The sequence below is a fragment of the Suncus etruscus genome, chromosome 11 (assembly GCF_024139225.1).
Source record: "Suncus etruscus isolate mSunEtr1 chromosome 11, mSunEtr1.pri.cur, whole genome shotgun sequence".
NCBI classification, from domain to species: domain Eukaryota; kingdom Metazoa; phylum Chordata; class Mammalia; order Eulipotyphla; family Soricidae; genus Suncus; species Suncus etruscus.
The window spans coordinates 104,495,378-104,511,187 of NC_064858.1; the positions used below are offsets into that span (position 1 = coordinate 104,495,378).

General features: G+C 33.3%; 1 protein-coding gene and 1 non-coding gene across 7 annotated transcripts in view; both read right to left on the reverse strand.

The window, feature by feature from the left end:
• The window catches only part of KCNC2 (potassium voltage-gated channel subfamily C member 2), a 206,045-nt gene that overhangs the window by 44,398 nt on the left and 145,837 nt on the right, over positions 1–15,810 (reverse strand). The window lies entirely within an intron of this gene.
• Positions 3,143–3,327, reverse strand: LOC126023337 (U2 spliceosomal RNA). Its single transcript, XR_007500491.1, has one exon. It is a non-coding gene; the product is annotated as a U2 spliceosomal RNA (small nuclear RNA).

Genomic DNA, 15,810 nt, shown 5'->3' on the forward strand with positions numbered 1-15,810 from the left:
TATGTACACAAAAATGAAAAGCACATCTTTATACTATTGAGAATGGAAACAACTCAATGACAAAAGCAAGGAGAAATAAAGATCAAATGGAACTTTTCCATTTATATTCCAAAGTCATGCAGAATACTCAAAGTTTTTGTTAAATGTATAGCTATACTATATAGTTATATTCAGAATAACAGATCTGGCTTTCAATTTTTCCTTCCATGTTTCAACAATCTAAATAATAAAATAGACTAATGCTTATATAGCCACATACACTTTTAAAAGAACAAATATTTATTTAAAAGAAATGCCTTCGGGTAGGAGTGATAGTAGAGCAAGTAGGACTTTTACCTTGCATGCAGCCAACCCAGGTCTGATCCCGGCATCCCTATAATTCCCCAAGCCTGCCAGGAGTGCCTTTGTGGTACAGAGCCAGGAGTAACCCCTGATGGCTGCTGGGTGTGGCCCAAAAACCAAAAAGAAAAAAATACCTTAATCAGTGTAGCACTTTTCTGGGAAACAAAACTTATTTTTCAGGAACTTGCAAAAATATATTCAAATGTATTTACCAAAATTAAAATTCATTGAAAACTACTTGTATAAATATCTTCAAGCAAAACTGAACAACTTACAATTATTCCTAAAAAATGAGGCTATCCTGTGGATGATAGTAATAGTCAACAGAATAAAACATTATAAATAATAATACAGATTTAAAATACGATGATTAAGAAAAATAACTCACCAATCTTCCTTTGCTTCTTTGATTTCTTTCACAATTTCTAAAGGAAGCACATATCAAGTACTTCCTTTTATACTTAAAGACAACATTTTTGGAGTAAATTTTATAATAAAATACATATGTCTCTTATAATCAAAAACAGTCACTCTTGCATATTCTATTCTATCATTTTTGTTACAAATCATTATCAAAAGACTGATTAAAATTTTAGAAGATCATAAATTTTATGTTTTGGGGTTTTTTTTCCTTTTTGGGCCACATCCAGTGACGCTCAGGGCTTACTCTTGGCTATGCACTCAGAAATCTCTCTTGGCTTGGGGGGCCATATGGGATGCTGGGGGATAGAACTACAGTCCGTCCTAGGTTAGCACATGCAAGGCAAATGCCCTACTGCTTGCACCACCACTCTGGCCCCCATAAGTTTTATGTTTAATTTAGCTTGATTATCAAATGAGTATAGCTTTACCTATACTTATCACCTTTCAAAGAGTAAAGAAAAATCAGCACAGCAAATAAAATTGTTTTTCCTTTTCATCATTTTAAAAATTTATAGTACCAAAATACTCTGGCAACCATAAAAATAAAACTTAATCATTATAAATATTCATATATAATAGCAGCAAAGTCATAACTTAAGAAAACTTTTTAAAATGTGTTTTCCTTTTTTTTTTCACCATGGCAGTGGTGGTCGCAGAGGAGTCAATTCAACAAGTGCTGAGATCGTTTGTGTCCATAAAAGCATTATGTTCAAACACATTTCTTTCCTTGAGTGATTGTAGAAAACCAATCTTTGCAAGAAGATAAGGGTCCAACAAGCCTTACTTCTCTTGTTGCTACATTCATCTTTGTTTAAAACCAGACATATTTGTCTCTGATTGGTAACCCAGGAATTAGTGTGTCATTAAAAAAAAAAACCCTTAAAGCCCCTTTTTCTTATTTTCTCAGGAATAGTAGCACTAATTTCATCAAGAAGCATAAATCACAACATATTAATTATATTGGGGGAGGGTATCTTAAAAGTGTTCTGAGGACCAAACAATGTGGTTCCGGTCACCAAACTCAGGAATTCCACAGTCAGGCATGGAATGTATAGTCCTTTGAGCTAATTTCCTAATTGAAGGGGTTAATAGTATTTGATTAAAAAAAAAAAAAGACTTAACAACAACAACCTGCTTACAGGACAGGACAGGGCTCTCTGCACTGCTCTTTAATTGTGAGGTGAAACTAGAGGATGCTCCACACCATCCTGACTTCAATGTAGGATATGCAGATTCCAGGATCTTTAATACAGAAACATGATACCAACAACAGATACTGTGTGAAAAATAAGTGTATTGGCACTACAGACAATGACTTGGATTGGACAAACTAGTTTGCCTGGAGCCTAGAGTTGGACTTATGCTAGGAAACTTCAGGGGTAGGATCTCCTTGTATGTAGGCCAAGCCATTTCCTTACCATGTCCCCCATCTTTTGCTGGGACTATGCAAACAATAATTACCACTCTAACACCGTTTTTACTGTGCTTCTTTGACTCTAATCCTTAAAAAAATACCCACTTAAACTTTTGAGGTTAACTTAAACTAATATGAATGTGCATGGAAATGTAAAAAAATACTAGGCCTTCAATGTTTAAGGAGATTACATAAATTTTATGGCTTTAGATTGCTTTGTGTACTGCTAAGAAATGTTATAATGTACTACAATCTGGGGACTTGAGGGACAAAGTAATTACATGGGTTTTGTTTTACTTTTCTTAATGTTCTTTGGCTGAAAGTTCAAAGTTAAGATATCAGCAAGGAGACTTCAGAGAATTTTGTTTATGGGTGATTGTCCTTCCACTGTAACTTTACCTTGTCCTCTTTCTTTGCATCTTTGTTCTCATAATTAAAAATAAAACTTTAAAAGAAGTTTAATTTACAATAAAGCCTATATTTAAGTTTGGAGATCTTATGACAATCTGTAATAAATAGAACTTATTGCATTAATTTTGTTTCCATTCAAGTTGTCAATTGTCACCAATGCCCAACGTGACCCAAAAGAAATTCAAAGATAATTTTTTAAAAGTTTAGTATCATTTTATATCCAAATAAAGATATTTCCAATGACCAGAAAAAGTAAGAGTAGTATGCTTTGCCAGAAGGTTAAAATTAAAAAAGGTTCAGTTTAACACCTATATGTTTTACTTTTTGGAATTCTAGTTATTTTCTAGGAAACTATAAAGAACGCTTGCTCCCCTTTTGTGTGTGTGCTTATTTGGGGGTCACAACTAGCAATGAGGTATTTCCTGGATCTACATTTAGAGATAATCAGAGGAATCCTATGAGATGCCAGTGATAGAACCTGGGTAGATTATGTACAAGGCAAGCTTCCTCCCCAGGAAAATATCTCAACAAGTGATTTTTTAACCTATTTATGGCGGGTGCAATTCCTGGAGGGACTGCAATGCATGAAGAGTATAGAGCAAGCTCCTATTCTAACTTCCAGCTCCAAAATTCCATTTAATGAATTGTTCTTATAAAGCAGATGCATCAGATATTAGGCTAATAGAAACAGAGAACTACATTTGATCTTAGCCAAAATGCTTCCCTTTTGATTGGAAGCTCAAATATCAGTGAAGCTTGTTTAGTTTCTGGTTCACTATGTCAGGTGGCACAGTTTTCTGCTTCCTAAAAAAAATAAAATATAATATAATTTTTCTATTAATGCTGGCTGTAAATTTTTAATAAACTACTACACAAAATACATATGAAAAAGGTCATATGTTCATAACAATACCCTACAGTAACACTAGTAGGCCACCAAAACATCGTTATACCAAGAATAAGGAGCTGAATGACTTGTCATTCTTAAACAAACTCACAGCCTGAATGTTAAAAGGTGATATGTAATAAAATTATTTTGCTCTTATATGCTCCCAAGAACTTGCCCCCATTCTTAAAATCACCTAGCTAAAAAGATAAAACCGAGCAGTAACTTGTTCTTCATCTTCACAAAATTGTGCTTTTTCATTTGAATCAATTTGAAAATATAACCCCTTTATTATGAGAAAAAAATATCTAATTTATAAAGCCTTTGCATTCATTTAATGAGAAAGTTGCCTTGTAAAATCAAAGTTTCCATAAGGAAAATTTAGGAAGACATTGACAAGCTTTCAAGATTTTTTTTAAAAAACTGGATCCAAATTGGTAAGAATTACCTAACAGCTGTCTTGTGATGTACAAGAATAATCAAAAGAAAGCTCTGTTAACAGTAAATGACAAGAAAGGTTTACTGTATGTGTCTCAAATGCAAATATCAGCAACAAAAGTTATATACAGTGATGTTCCAATCAAATAGAAGAAACACGACACGTTTTTAGAAACAAACTAATGTGACCATGGAAAGTCCAGCTTCATTTAAAATAACAGTAATAGATGTGACTGGTACGCACAAAACCTTGTTTGACCACATACTCTGTAAGCAAACGTATAAATAAACTAAAAAGTCATGAGTACAAGAAGGAATTAGCGACATATATTGTCCTCTTAGTTGAAAAAAGATAAAAGCCTCCTGCTGTATATAGACTACGCTCTGTCATCACATTCAGTACTGAAGGCAGATCTGTGTTTACTCAATTCTGTTGAACAAAAAATAGAAGCACAAGGTCAAGAAGCATAAGGTGAAGAATAATTTATAGCTGATAATTAATAAAGAAAGTTAAACAATCATAATGAGTGTTCTCCTTTCCAATTTATGAACTCAAATAACAAGAGGTCTCTTAGTATAGACAGGAAATTCTGCTATTTTCTTTAGTTTAAAATGCCTTCTTGTAGTTGTCTACCTTAGTTTAAAACTCAGCTGCTATCATGTTAATTTTTTATTATCAAAGCTGTTAAATAAATCCTAACATTGTGCTTATCCCAATTTAGCAAATTATACTTATATTGCTATTCCTAAGTTAAATCATCCTTCCTCTGTTCCAAATGTTTCCTTTTAATTACTTCACTGTTTTCTTCCCCTCTCTATTTGTTGATCTGGCTATATTATTTTAAACAGATAAAATTAAAAAATCACAATAAGAGAATTTCAACCTCTTCCCGAAAACCCCTTCAACAATGTACTTACATCTAACAACAACAACAACAACAACAACAAAAATAAAAACACCTTGTAAACTTGTATCTGTTCTCAAATTGGGTTAATATAAAATCAGTCTGTGTTATAATTACCTTCAAATGGTATTATCGAAATTAAAGCAGTTGAATATGACCAGGTTAAAATTAAAATCAAGTATACCTGAAAACTTTTAATGTGGGGCCAGTGCGGTGGCACTAGAGGTAAGGTGTCTGCCTTGCCAGTGCTAGCCTAGAACAGACCACAGTTTGATCCCCCGGCGTCCCATGTGGTCCCTCAAGCCAGGAGAGACTTCTGATCACATAGCCAGGAGGAACCCCTGAGCGTCACCGGGTGTGGCCCAAAAACCAAAAAAAAACAAAAAACAAAAAACAAACAAAAAAAAGCTTTTAATGCATAACAAATATCTCTGCTTTCAGACTCAAGTTAATTCCAGTGTAAAATGTTAAAAAATAATTTCATCTATGGAAATTGTCCTTAAGGAAATGTATACACAAATGAAAATCTGTACTTGAATACTTACAACTATCATTTTATTGCCAAAAGTTGGAAGCAAGAGATCAAGATATTCTGCAATAAAGAAATGAAAATATTTTGCTGAGTTAATAAAATAGAAAATAATTCAATAATAAAAGTTACTGCTGTCAAACAGCAAACAAAATCCATGGAAAAATCTTAAATAAATATGACTTTTCTGATTTTCTGATTTTTTTAATTGTTCTGTTGTGCCCTGGCTCAAACCCAGAGATTCATAGATGAAAGTATGTGTTTCCCTCTAAAATACATTCATGGGTTTTTAAAATTCATATTATTAATAACAAAGTTATGAAAAAAAATAAATAAAACCATAAGAAATTACCAGAAACTCAAGGAAAAAGGAAAAAAGAAAACAGAATTTTTAGCACAACTAGATTATTCTGTTTTCTTTTATTGTAAAATATTTGTATCTTTTTTTTTTTTTTTTTTTTTTTTTTGGTTTTTGGGTCACACCCGGCGGTGCTCAGGGGTTACTCCTGGCTGTCTGCTCAGAAATAGCTCCTGGCAGGCACGGGGGACCATATGGGACACCAGGATTTGAACCAACGACCTTTGGTCCTGAATCGGCTGCTTGCAAGGCAAACGCGTTGTACTATCTCTCCGGGCCCGAATATTTGTATCTTTACATAGGTTCTAAACTTCTAAAACATGGGACTGGAGAGATAGCACAGTGGTGGGGCATTTGCCTTGCATGCTGCCAACCTGGGAGGGACCAGGTTTGATTCCAGGGATCCCATATGGTCCCTCAGCCTGCCAGGGGTGATTTCTGAATATAGTCAGTAGTAACCCCTGAGTGCCACTGGTGTGCCCCAAAACCATTCAATCAATCAATCAATCAATAAACTTCTAACAGTACAAATAATAAACCCTATGTAAAACAAAAAAAATCAATTAATAACAATGTGTTAATTTTAATTTTTAAATTAAAAATGTGCTAAATTAGTCCAAGATAATAATGAAGGAAGATAGGAAGAGAAGAGATAAGCTATTTGAGAGAACTCTAATTTCTGTTCAGTTTTGCTATGAGCTGCTTAAAAGTTACATTTCTAAGAGGCCCCTTTAAATGAGAAGAAAAATGAGCTGAAGATGTAGGACAGCATACACTGGGTAAGGCACATGTCTTACAAATGACTGACAGAGATTTGATCACCAGCACCAATTATGGTCCATTGAACACTGCCAGGAACAATTTCTGAACAGAGAGGCAGGAATAATCTCTGATCACAGCCAGGTGGGACCTAACCCCTCTCACCAATATTTTATTTATAAAATTGAAATAAAATGAGAAGAAAAAATAAGTCTATATATGAAATGATTAAATATACCATATATGTAAATAAAATATGAAAAGTTATAGTACATAATTATTAATAAGGGCTTAGAAGACAGAGAGCATTTTATTTACAGCATTTATGCCTACCACCTGTTTCATATTAAACAGAAAATTTAATTTCTCAAACATTTGTTTTAATATTTATAAAATAGAAATAACACTTATGCATATGTCCTAGTGCTTCTCAATATAGATGCAAAAAAGGCACATCAATGTTTTATTTGTTCTCTAGAAATAAATTGTATGAAATTATGGAACAGTTCAATTTGAACTACTGATATTTACTATCTTATACCTCCTGGAGCTCAGCAATATGTAAGTTGGTTAATTACAATCTTAGAAATAGGCTTATTTCAATCCAAAAATCATTTTCGTTGGTTTTTGTACTTGTGAAATTTCAACATGAATTTCTTTGTAAATAGATACTCCTCTTCTAGCAAAGGACAACTAAAGGACATGGTTTTCCTAATAAATATTTTATGCTGAAAACACATTACCAAACATGAAATAGAAGAGAAGTTAGCTCCTCTTATTTCTATTAAAAAATATGAACAGTTCCTTAAGGATTTACACATCTTAGTGGGCATTTATATTACTGTGCAATCTGTTGCTATTTGTAAAATATTTATTTCATACTGCTTTTGGACAGTTGTTCACTTTTTATTTCTATAAAAAACTAAAGAAGCTTTCTAACATTCTAATTATATCTTAAGTCCTTTTTCTTTGTAGAATTCCTAAATTGTGTTGATCTGGTGAGAGGAAATATTTTAGTAATCACAGTGAAAAAATTTTAAACTCATACATGGCCTGAGAAAGGTTGAGAGATCTACTGTCATTCAGAGTAAGGCTTTGCCCTCAAAGAACTTGAAACGTTTCTTTTCCCAACCTTTTATTGATTCATTGTGTGACCTTGCTCAAGGACTCCTCAGAGCATGTAGAAAATTAGCAAAATTTGTCAATACCTTCTACATTCTTCAATGTCAATTAATGAATTAATAACCTCAAGATTCAAATATTAAAAGAGGTACTGCAAAGAAATGCAAAACAAAAACTATTATTATGCAAAATGTTAAGGGGAAGGCAGTATGTATTAATCTGAAATAATTATGAGTGGTTTCTAGAAGGTTGGCACAAATATAAGATGCCATTTGTTCTGAGATAAATTTACTTTCTATTCTAAGATACAAATGAGAGAAAGAAATTTAATATTGCACACACAACTGTAAAATGCGCTTAGGGAATTGGGAGTTGAATATTCGGTTTGCATTCAAATAAAGTTTAGTTGTCTTATATTTTCACTTTGTTTTATCGAGAAAAGGGCCAGCTGCTTGCCCAGCTGTCTGTCATTCTTGATCAAAGCTTTATTAGTAGAATTTTGTACTCCTGCTATTTCCTTTGGAACTAAAAATGGTAGAAATAATATTTTCTTTGTTTGAAGAATATACAGAAAAACTTCTATCAACTTGAAGATTACAAAGGAGACATTATTCAGAGATTCTTACTCAAACACATGTTCTTTCTAAGAATTCAACACTGATTGAGTTATTACATTTTCATCAGATGGCTATTGAATGATCAGTCATTGCAAGATAAAGAACTCAGCTTTTGCTCAAATACTACATTTATATCATTTGCTTTTCAAATCTCTATTGAATATCTTCAAATTATTAAGCCAATGTATCATAAGAAATAACCCTACATTTCTGGAATGTGTAGCATCGTCAGAATGAGCAAGCAGCTTAGAAGCAGTTTTCCCCTCACCAAACAATGGTCTGATGTTATTACAACATCTGGGACTATGTTAACCCATAAAAAAAATTAAGGTCAATAAAAAATGTGGTATTCTCAATTTGTATTATTGAATCTCTGAGTTTAGGGATTTTTTTTTGCCATACTTAAAGTGGAAGTGATAAAGAATGACAACAGAGTTTTTTGTTGTTTGTTTTAGGGTGCTCAGGGTTTATTCCTGGCTTTGTACACAAGAATAACCAAGGCAAACTTTGGGGCGGGAGTAGCATATGATTACTGAAGATTGAAACTGGATCAGCTGCGTGCAATTGTTATCTAGGGTTTGATACCCTGCATCCCACATGCTCCTCAAACCTCATCAGAAGTGATCTTTGAGTGCAGAACAAGGAGTTGGTCCTAAGCACCATTGAATGGCCAAACATTTAAAAATTTAAAAAAACACTTTAAATATTAAGACTTATCATGTTAAGGAGAAATTAAAAGGGAGAAACTGAAGCATCTAATATTAACATAATATATATTAATATCACCGCTCCGGGTGATGGAAGTAGAAAGCCATCTGCCTTGAGCATGTTAACCTAGAACGGGTCAAGGTTAGATCCCCCGGGTGTCCCATATCCGTCCCCCATGATGCCAGGAACGATTTCTGAGCACATAGCCAGAAGTAAACCCTGAGTGTCATGGATGTGCCCCCACAAAAAGCAATCAAACAAAAATGTGGGTCACACAGTACTGAGAGACAATTTCACAGATAGTAATTACTTCGCAAAAGTTAAGTTTTTACATGATTTTCCAAAAAGCCCTACCTTTTTTCAAGCTGGACATTTAATCAAAAATTTAATTATTTATCAAGTTAATTGATCATTTAATTAATAATCAATGATCAATTAATCAAAATATTGATCAATTCCATCAAATTTTATACCCATAGAGGATGCAATTCTAAATTTAATATGATAACAAAACAATGGCAAAAATGATTACCTAACTTACGTACAATCATAAAGAAATTGAGTTTCCACAAACTAGTCTAAATATGAAAAAATTAAGCTACCCAGAAGAGCACCATTTCTTTTTAAATCTAATTTATGTACACACCTTATCTTTTGGAAGCTAAATAGACCAAATTAATAAGGGTTTGATATTGCCTATTAGAATCAAATTTTCCAAAACCATATATGTATTATTAGTAAATTCTGTGAACTTAATTCTTATTCTTAGCATTTGAGAAAAATAGAAACATGGGGGCTGCAATTGCCAGCTCTCTAGATGGTCCCTCAAGCCATGACAAGAGTGATACCTGCACATAGAACCAGGATTAAGTACTACACACTGTCAGGTGTGTGCTGCCTCTTCCCACCCCAGAATAAAAGAAAAAAGATGCAAAAACAAAAAAGGGAAATAAAATTGTATATATATATATATATATATATATATACACACATATATATATTCCTCTGTGACTAAATTTAACAAGCCTTGAAATTGCTAGTAAATGAGGTTTTATTTAAGAGGCTAAGATGGCATTTAGAGCACCATATAATCAAGTACAAATTGCTTATCCTAGCAATGCGAACTGACAGCATACGTGTTGCATACAATCATAGGGAAACTAACAATATTCTATCTCAATGGACTTTCCAGCACAGAAAGTCAAAAGCCCAAAGGATATGTCAAGAATATTTCCTTCACATAAAACACTCAAATGCTTTGCTTCATCATAAGTTGGTTTTTTATTTATTAAAATACTCAGGCAACAAAATGGAATAGTTAATCTCACCCAGATCCTTCTGGTAGAAAGAGGGAATCAAGTTCTCTTCCTGAAACAAACTTTCTTTCGTCAGAGTTAGTGTAGTAGATTTTTCTAAATGTGTGTCTGATAGAAATTGAAAAGGAAGAAAACGAGCTACTTACCAAAGTGAAGAGAGACAAAGATGAGAGTTATGCATTAAATGAATTTAATGTTTTCCCCAGAGGAAAATCATATGACTTGAAAGGATTCTTCCAATATCTGCACTGGTCATAGACTTCTAATGCTAGAGAAGCTCAGTTGGTAGGCCAAGAAGGAAACATCCTATCAAGCAATGTGGCTCCCTCAAAAAACAGTAATGCAAATGTATCTTAGCTATTTTCTCAAGGTCTATACTTTTAGAAATCTCATGCTATTTATTACCAAGGCCCAAATCAAAGAAATATTTGTAATTGTATAAGTTCACGTGCAATACATTTTTAAATAAACATATAAATACTTCTATTATATATGTGTATATATTTTAAATTCTATGTACAAATGTATCTAGATTATGTTCTATCACTAATATCAAGGAGTTGTATATTAAAGTTCATATATAAGAAAGGATACAAAATTAAGCTCTCACTACTTACTTAGGTGAGACTCCAAGGGTTTTTGTTTGTTTGTTTTTGTCTTTGTTTTTATTTTTTGGGCCACACCTGGTGACGCTCAAGGGTTACTCCTGGCTATGGGCTCAGAAGTCACTCCTGGCTTGAGGGAGCATATGGAAGACCGGGGGTAGAACCATAGTCGTCTTAGATTAGTCACGTGCAAGGCAAACACCCTACCACTTGTGCCAATGCTCTAGCCCCAAGTCTCCAAGGTTTTAATAAAGTATTACTTCCCGGGTTGTACATTCCTTTCCTTACATGTTTACTAATAACAGAATTTCAACAGAGAGCAGTCCTGAATTTTAAGATGGCCAACTTAAAATTAGCAACATATGGAATAATTTTTTAATGTATGATAACAAAATGAATGCTTTTCTCAGAACAGGTCTTCAAAGTAAAAGGAAGATCATTAGGGAGATGAGTGCCTCAAACAGGTATAGACATAAAATCCAGTGGTGTCAGAAAATATGATTTAACTTCCATAAAATCGTACTAAACTGCTTGAAAAATAACCCTCAAGAATGAAGCATCGGCTATCTAAATTATGACAATTTCAAGTGTTATGTCTTACTCTATGGAAAAGAAACAAGCCAATAAATTTAATTGGAAATTTCCAACCATGAGTCACTCTAGATATATGGGTTTTATATACACTCTTGTGGTTCCCAATTGTATTATTTTTCTTTTCTGTTTGTTATTAAGTAGAATTCTTAAGGAAAGACTATTATTTGTCCTTACCATTGTCTAAAACATAAAAATATTGCTATTCATAAAATTACACCATTAAATTTCTATAAAATATTGAATGTAAGGACAAGTAATGATGTTCTAAAAATGGACCCTTACTCTCATTGCCAGAGTTACTGAATTATTGTTTATTTGTGCTTATTATTAATATTTGTAGAGTATACCTATAACATAACAGTCTATGCTTATTATACTAGACTACTATAATTTATGTATTTACAATACATAAATAGACCCATTAAACATTAGTAAACTAAAGTCACATAGGTAGCAGAAGAATTGGGTAACAAATTTGATTATAAAAGTCCAGGCTGGGGGGCCAGAGTAGTGGCACCAGAGGCAAGGCATTTGCCTTGCAAGCACTAGCCTAGGACGGACCTCAGATTGATCCACTGGCATCCCACATGGTCCCCACAAGCCAGGAGCGATTTCTTAGCTCATGGCTAAGAGTAAACCCTGAGCGTCAATGGGTGTGACCTCAAAACAAAAACAAAACAAACAAACAAACAAAAAAAGTCCAGGCTGGTGGGGGCAGAGTGGTGGTGCAAGTGGTAGGCTTTATCCTTGCATGCACTAACCTAGGGTGGATAGCAGTTTGACCCCCAGGGTCCCATATGGTCCCTAAGGCCAGGAGCGATTTCTGAGTGCATAGCCAGGAGTAACCCCTGAGCATTACCAGGTGTGGCCAAAATAAAAAATGTCCAGGCTGACTGTATGATATGATTCTCAGTATGGAACTTATTTTCAATAAACCTGAGAAAAGCAATATTATTAAATATAAAAAACAAGTCTGATAACCACACACGTTAATATTTTATTTTGAATTATAGTCTTGAAATGTCAAGTTTCTCTGTTATTTAATTTAAATAATTATAGACTGTTTTGGAGTTATGTGTCATTTCCTGTTCTAAATGTTTTCCAAATATCAATTTTAATTCATAACATCCTACAAAGTAGGTATTGTAAGAAAACTGACACATCAGACAAATAATTTGTCATGGTCTTTTCAGAAAATTTTAGGTACTTTTTATAAATATTTACAGAAACTTTACAAAAGTTTACCAAAAAAATTTTTTAAAAAGTAAATGAACCAAAGATTCAATCTAGATCTTACAGATCTAAATTCTAGAAGATTATGCTGACTTTTAATAAATAAAACATGATCTTAATATTAATGACAATTGCTATATCCATTCATCCAACATTTTTTATAGGAACCAACCTTATTTTAAGCCCTAAGTTATTGCATTTAGAATAAAAGGATAAAAACATAAATTTTGTTTTACTCTAGAGGTTCTATTTAGTGGGTTAGTCAGAAAAGAGGCATCATTAACAGGCAGAAAGTATAGTATGTCCAATGACTGAGTAAAGAAAACAAGTGAAATATGAATTTATGTGTATGGATGTTTTCTAATTTAAATATTCTTATCACAAAGATGACAGTTCATGGAAAGCCATCATCTCTATGACAAGATGCTGAGAATATGAAACATATATGTAATAGAGGGAAGTCATTTCTAAGCATAGGAACTATAAAGGTGATGAAGTAAAAGAATATTTACATCAAAAAGATCAGTGTTAAGAGCAGTATGAAAAAAGGGCTATTAGAAGAGCAGTCAGAAGAAACATGGAATCAGTAACCACAGGGTCTTGGAAGGGTCTTTGTGATTTGCAAAATGATGTGCAGTTACTAGTTAGCAGCTTTTAAGGTTCAGGGAGGTTAGGTTAAGAAAGGAATCAGGAATCAGAGTATCCTGGAAAAGACATTACACAGTTATAAGGGAGATAAGTCTATCTAGACTTGGGTAGTTAGAGTAGAGAAAGAGAGAAGTGTTAAATTGAGAAGTTTTGAAATGACCAAAACTTAATTTGGTGCACTTTAAGTCTGCAGTGGTAAACATAAGGCAATAAGGAAGAAATATCAGCTGAAGCAGTTGAACATAACAAGAGAACTCTATGTGTCAGTGTGTGAATAAAATTTAAATTCCCTACTTTTGAAAAGAATATCTACCAAGAAAAATAGAACGAACTTTTGTGACCTGAGCTCTTAGAGAGTTTAATCATTAAGACATTGGACAAAGGAAAAGAAAAAGCCAATCATACTGAAAATGAGCAGAAAGAAAACATAAAAGTTTCAAGAAATGTCAAGCGAATGTTTCAAACTGGATGGAATGATCAATTGTGCCAAATGCTGTTGCTAAATATCAACACTGTCAAAGATTAATTATTTCACCTTAGTTTTAGCTACTTACAAGTTCATTGATTTTTTTCTGACAACTCTGAAAATAGTCTCTGTGAATAAAAGATTGAAAACCTCAGAGTTCTGGGTTTAAGTCTGAAGGCAGTGCAGGTTATTTAGAGTGAATATATGAAAAAATTCATTTGTGTTTCTTTTTGGTTTGGGGGCCACATGCACAGGTGCTCAGAGCTTATTCCTGGCTCTGTGTTCTCTGGATTGCTCCTGATGGTAACATACTCAGGGACCAAGTGATGGCCAAGGAGAAAAGGAAAAGGGCTGGAGAGATGAGATAAATGTAGAACTGGACTGTGCTTAACTAGAAGTAAAAAGATTAGGGAATTCTAAATAAGAAGAGATGATCAGATTTAATAACATAAATAATGAAGAGACACAAGTAATGGACATAGGTGAGTAAAACCAGAACCTCACTACTAATATGTGTTCTCAACTACATAGAAAAATTGGGATGAGTTCATAAGGATGTGGTTTAATGTTGTTTCTATCAGCGACCAAATATAATCTCTACATTCTATTTTAAAAGAGCTATGTAGGCAAAGTTCATATGTATCAATATAGTTTATATTTATTAATCAAGCATTAATGTATTACCAGGGAGTAATGGTTTCTTTAAACTAAGCCCATTTCCTCACAGCAAAATTGAAGTTAATACTCATTTTCTTTTGTGTAAAGATGATAACCCTCTAAAATTATTGACAATGGGGATATGAATAGAATTAAAAGCAGTTAATAATTACTGATAGTTAAGAAATTTTGTTATTAACTTTACAATAATTCACATAGACATTGAATATTATTTCCATATTTCATATATTGCCTGAACGGTTAAGTCTATTTTAATAACCTGTCAGAAAGAGGAAGATTTCTCTAAGTCTAATCTCTGATTAATGACCTGGCCAGTCAATCTTTTCAAATTTTTGCTTGGTTCTGAAATGCAGAAAGAGCAGATAAAACATTAATTTATGTATATGCTTCTTAAAAAAGTATTTAATATATCATAGCTAAAAATTTTTAAGTTTAAAAGTCAAGAGTAACAGAAAAGTGGAATAAGCCAAAATTATAAATTATAAAGTAAGCTATAAGACAAAGCAGAGAGAAAATAGGACACAAGTTGCAGATGTTTTCACCCTTTTTAATGTATTCAGGATGAGCTGCAAAAGAATTGCTTTTACTTGATTCATATTAAAACATAGAGCTCTACAGATATTTATTTTCTGAAAGTAGCAATCAGAATTCTGCATATAAACCTAATTTATTTTTAAATTCTCTATTCACAACAAAAGATGGGAGAGAAAAAGGAGAGAAAAGAAATTGCAAAGTGAAAAATAAAGTCATTTGAATCCTCCTCAGAAGTATGAGCTTTGGTAACTGATACAATACCTTATAGTAAAAAGTAATATTGTTGAATAAATCAATAAAGAAATACCAAGCAGAATCTATCACCATTATTGTCCACCTACCTCTTTAAAAAAAATGACATCTTAGGGGGCTGGTGAGGTGGCACTAGAGGTAAGGTGTCTGCCTTGCAAGTGCTAGCCAAGGAAGGACCACGGTTCAATCCCCCGCTGTCCCATATGGTCCCCCCAAGCCAGGGGCAATTTCTGAGCGCTTAGCCAGGAGTAACCCCTGAGCATCAAATGGGTGTGGCCCGAAAAAAAATGACATCTTAGATTGAAATTGACCTAGTAGTATATGGATCACATGCTCTTACTTGACACCTGGAAGGATACAGAGATGGATGGATGGATGGATGGATGGAGTGGATAAAGGGAATCGAGGGAGAATTCTCCGACAATAAGTGAATTTATTCAAGAAATATCAACTAATAATTTGAATTCTGGCTTGAACTTATTAATGTTTTAAATGGTATTATGTATGATTCTAGTGGCTAATTCACCGCGAGGCTGTTAGTTTCCAGATCTAGCAACAGGAATTTTTTAAGT